Below are 5,753 nucleotides of genomic sequence, written 5' to 3' on the forward strand. Positions count from 1 at the left end.
GCAAGAAACATTGTTTTTATTTTTCTGAGCTAGTTATGGTTCCCGAACACTTAAACATATATATAAAGCATCATACACATAAAACACTAACTTTTACCTTTAACCTCCCACTAATCACCATCATTTACCAACAACCTACAACTTAACCCCTCCCCCTTGATATTTTCGGCTCACATGGGCCCTACTCAAAGATCACCATAAATCTTCATCAAGTCCTATGTGATCTTCCAAGATATGATTAGATGTTGTGTGTACTTTAGGAAACATAGTGACCAAAGGGTAATAAGAACTTGGAGGATTATAAACTCTTCATCATCTTCAACAACTCACCAACATCCTCTTCTCCTCCCTCTTATTACTCTCGGCCGAAACACCCCTCTTACACACCACCCATTTTCGATTTTGATTCAAGTGTTCCAAGGTTACTACAAGGTGCACAAAGATGAATCATGAAGTGTGGAACTCACGGATCATCAAGGGCCTCTCTAGTTTGCTATTATCCTCCACATTTTCACTAGTGTTCTTCCCTAGCTTTAAGCTAGTTGTAAGCTTCTTGTTGATCCTTATTTACTTCATTTTTAGTGGTTAAAAGTTATTGTTTGTGATTTATGCAAAGAACACTAAGAATCATACACTTAAAACTTGAACATAAAGGTTACATAAAATGGAATCTTGAAGATGTAAAGTTGTCTTGATTATGTTATTGTTTACTTGATGATTGCTAGTAATATGATGATTGATCATCATAGTGAACTTGTTAGATCATGATTAAAAACATGATTTAACAAGATAAGTGGTGATTATGTGGTTACATAAATTAATCACCTCCATATTTAGACATGAACTTGGTGACAAAATGATTTCTTGTAAAATAACAAACAAAGTGATTTAGTAATCTTGTAGATCTAAAACTCATGAATGATTTTCCTAAATAAACCAAGTTTAAAAGATGATTCTTGAAAGATCATGATTTTTAGTAAACCTACACTATCTTTAGTGACAAAAATAAATGTAGAGATATTTTTGGAACAAGAAGATGTTGGTAAATAAATATTTTGTAAAAAGTATCAACAAGTTGTGAACATCTAAAAATCCCGAGAATGAGATTTTAAATAAAGTAGACACATTTTGGAGGGTAACTAAACCCACTAAAGCGCCATACCAAGTTACTACGCGTTTTTATGAAACATCAAGTTCATGTTGGTTTGTAAATAGAATAGTTTGCTCTTGGTAAATTGTTGTTGATTATTGAATGATTTTTGGAAAAGAAAATGATATGCTTATTAGCATGGACACCTCCATTTACAAAGGAAACTCTGGCGAAATTTTCTAAAAATTCAACACTTAGAAATTATTTTTCTAACAAGTGTTCACGAATACATTTTTAACTTTGTTTTTCAAAATAAACTTCGCCATGAGTTTTGTTACAAAAATACAAAGTATCGGAGGTTGATTTTTACAAGTAAAATGGTTAAATATATATTTAGAATATATATTTTATGCTAAAACACTTGTGTGGATACTTTTTATTTTGTGAGATAGTTTATATATTAGGGTAAAATGATATAACTTAACTAAGTACTTGCGTTAGAATTGTGTGGTGCGTGATAGAAGTAATGAGTAGATAAACCGTACGTAGGATACTGTTATGCATGAGAATCTGATTGTTATCTGTACTTTATTAGGACGTGCTTGATTTCCTGATTATTAGAGTAACTAATCTAACCGAGCAAACCAAGGTGAGTTCACACACTTTCTAAGGCATGGGATTCCCGGTGGTTGGGAATGGGTTAAAGAATTAAAACGGAACCTACATATCCTCCTTGGGTAGGATATGTACCACCATCCTCCATAGGTAGGATGCCAATATTAATCCTGCGTATTCTCCTTGGGTAGAATACGTACGTTCGTCCTCCTTGGGTAGGACAACAACCTTAAAACTTACTAGACAAAACTCTATCATTAAGTCCTCATTTTATATCGACTTAATCGCCAAGGCAATGACGAGCGGGTCATTATTAATAGCGTTATTAGGTTTAACAAACCTCACACCGTGCCAGTCAGACGGGCGTGTACTAATGGACTATGGCAAACTGTCAATGATGATAGACATTGATGTAGGGCACAACTTATTTTCGTTAGTAGTCGATATGGTAACGGTCTAGTGGTTCACATGGGGAAGCCCCCACTAATTTTGGATATGGTTTGGGTAATAAAGAAGGAACTGGTTAATCATATTTTCAACTATGGGTAACCCCCACGGCAAGTAAGCCAGCAAAAGACAAACCATGTTTTCGGAAACAACATAAAATTAAACAACCAACTGTGAACTCACTCAACTTTGTTGTTGACTCGTTGTTACATGCCTTACAGGTCGTTAGATGCTTATGGAGCTTGCACGAGAGGAGGTCGTTGTGGGATATGGACTGTTATGTCCCGTGCTAAACATTTAATCCTTATGAACTTATTAAACTTACGTTTTGGACTTTAAAACTTATGAACTATGGAACTTATGTTTTGGACTTACGTTTTATGCTTCCGCTGTTAACTTAGAGTTGGTTACTTCCTTTTGGTCACCAATTGTATTGTGGTTGGTTGGTTTTATTTACTTAATTACGTTGTTCAATATGATTGGTGGCTCGATCCTGGTCATGTCACGCCTCCAAGCGGTGATACTCCTCATGGTGGATTTTGGGGTGTGACAGATTGGTATCAGAGCCATTGGTTATAGTGAACTTGGTTTTAAAAAGGGAAAAGCTTTTTGACAAACCAGACTATAACCTGTACAGTGCTCAACGATCCACAATGACGCTTCGCTTCACGTGAAAGACTCGACATAATAGGTGGATTTATGTTATATTGTCGGTTAGATAGTTCACACTGTGCATTAGTTAACGTGATAACTGCTATTTGAACCTTGTGTGCTTACTCTCTACTGTCGTCCCACACTTACACGCTTTCGCGACACTTTTCTCACTTACGTTGCTTCGTTGTGAAGATCATGAACGGACGCAGAGGACGTATCAACCTAACTCAAGCCCAGCTGACGACTCTAATCAACGAACGAGTGGCTGAGGCACTCGCAGCTGTCCTGCAGGAGGTATAACCTGCCATATCAACCCATCTTAGGACGTCTAGAACCTACCCTCGCAAACCAATCCTCGTGCTTAACCTTGTCTTTTATTCTCGCGCAAAGGTTAACATGCTCAGCCTCCTGTGTGCACGTTCAAAACATTCATGGATTGTCGACCTATACTTTCAGCAGCACAAGAAGGAAGCTGTTAGGCCTTCTTCACTGGTTCGAGAAAGCTTCGTCTGTTTTTGAGATGTGTGAATGCCCTGAAGATCGTAAGGGTGAATTTTGCTACTGGAACGGCTTGAAGGTGCGCGTTAACCTGGTGGAAAGCACAGGTTCAACTGCTAGGGCTAGCGGTGCTAATGCCACCCCATGGAATGACTTCAAAGATTGTCAAGGAATAGTACTGTAGTTGTGACGACATCCACAAGCTAGAGGTTGGAATTTTTCAATCTGAAAATGACGGGGTCGGAAATTGAGGCGTATACGAAGAGGTCAAACGAGCTGGGGCCATCTTTGTGTTCCTACTATGGTGGACCCTCCCATCAAACGTATTGAGCTGTACCTCAAGGTCGTGTACCAGAAGATTCAGAGTCACGTGTGACTTCAAAGGCTAACCTGGGTACCATTCAGCAAATCATCCGGTTGGCCTCATTCGTCTCACTGATCAGGCAGTTGAACAGAACAGGCTACCCAAGGCGTATTAGCGCTAGTACTACTGATGCCCAGTGATAACAAGCGCAAGTGGATGGAAATTCGGGCAAGGGTTCTACTTCCGTTCAGTGTCAGTCCCAGCAGCGGAAGACTGATGACTACCAGAATCCTGGTTAGCATCTTATGGTAGCAAGGACAGGGTGGATACCGAGGGAAACCACCCCAAGTGCAACCGTTGCAACCAAGCAATCATAGAGGGCAGTTGCCACAAGGTCGTTGTCTTGAGGTGTAAACAGCTGGGTCATTGAAGCCAAGGATTGCAGGAGCCCACGTCCTGCGAATCAGAATCGCCAACAACAACAACCAGCGCCACAGAACCACCAGCAGCAGCAACGCAGGGCAATTAAAGGATGCTTTCAGTGTGACGCTGAAGGCCACTTTAAGAGGAACTGCCCCAGCTGAACCAGAATCAGAACAACAACAACCAAGGGAAACGGGAACAACAATGGAGGCAACAACGGGGGTAATAATAATGGCAATTGGCGCCCGAGGTCGTGCCTTCATGATGGTCAGGGTGATGCAAGGAACAATCCCAACGTTGTGATGGGTAAGTTTTCTTCTGGAGGACTTCTTTGTTACTGTTTTATTTGATTCGGGTGCCGATACTAGTTATGTGTCCTTAAAAAGTAGCCAAATACTTAAGCGCACTCCAACACTTCTGAACACCAAACACACGGTAGAACTAGCAAACGGTTAAAAAGTCTTGAAGCCACAACATAGTTAAGGGGCTGTGACCTTGTCCTAGCTGGTCAGACCTTGTCTATCGCTTATTTCCTATCGTTCTGGGTAGTTTCGACGTTGTTTATTGGAATGGATTGGTTATCTCGTCAACAAGCAGAAATTCTTTGCAACGGGAAGATTGTCCGCATCCCTCGTTTTCTGGTAAAGAACCCCTCGTAATTCGTGGCGACAAGAGTTTGGTGCTGTTGTGGGCATCATCTCTTTCCTTAAGGCCCAAAGTTGGTTGCGAAAGGGGCACCCTTGCTAGCCTAGCCCTCATTTCTGATAAACATCCTTCGGATGAAAGGAAGATAGAAGGACATACCTATTGTACGTGATTTCCTGAGGTATTTCCTGAGGAATTACCCTGGCCTTCCGCCTCATCGTCAGTTTGAATTTCAAATTGAGCTAGCTACTAGAGCAGCGCCCATAACTCGAGCACCCTTATCGTCTAGCTCCATCAGAACTTGAAGAACTGTCCACACAACTACAAGAACTCTTGAAAAAGGTTTCATACATCCTAGCTCTTCGCCTTGGGGAGCTCCAGTGTTATTCGTGAAGAAGAAAGACGGTACCTTCAGGATGTGTATTGACTACGCGAACTCAACAAGGGTGACCGTTGAAGATCGTTATCCTCTCCCACGTATTGATGACTTATTCGACCAGTTGCAAGGGTCGAGTTTCTACTCAAAGATTAACCTGAGGTCAGGCTACCATCAACTGATAGTCTGAGACGAGGATATCTCTAAGACAACATTCAGGACTCGTTTATGGGCATTACGAGTTTCTGGTTATGTCTTTCGGATTGACGAATGCACCTGCGGTCTTAATGGATCTCATGAACCAAGTTTTGCAAACCTTACCTGGATAAATTTGTCATAGTTTTCATCGACGATATCCTCATCTATTCGAAGAGTTAGGAAGAACACGAGCAACATCTGAGGCTTATTATGGAACTTCTTCGACAGAGCAGTTGTATGCCAAATTTTGAATCTGACTTCTGGCTTTCGCCGAAGTCCACTTTCTAGGCCACGTAGTAATAAGGACGAGATTCATGTGGATCATCCAAGGTTGACTCGATCAAGAACTGGCATGCAACCCGTACACCAACAGAAATCCGCCAATTCTTGGGTTTGGCGGGATATTACAGAAGATTTATCAAGGATTTCTCCAAGATGCGCAACCTCTCACTTCACTAACTCAGAAAGGTGTCACCTATCGTTGGGGTGATGCACAGGAATCT

Source organism: Helianthus annuus, chromosome 8 (assembly GCF_002127325.2).
Source record: "Helianthus annuus cultivar XRQ/B chromosome 8, HanXRQr2.0-SUNRISE, whole genome shotgun sequence".
Lineage (NCBI taxonomy): Eukaryota > Viridiplantae > Streptophyta > Magnoliopsida > Asterales > Asteraceae > Helianthus > Helianthus annuus.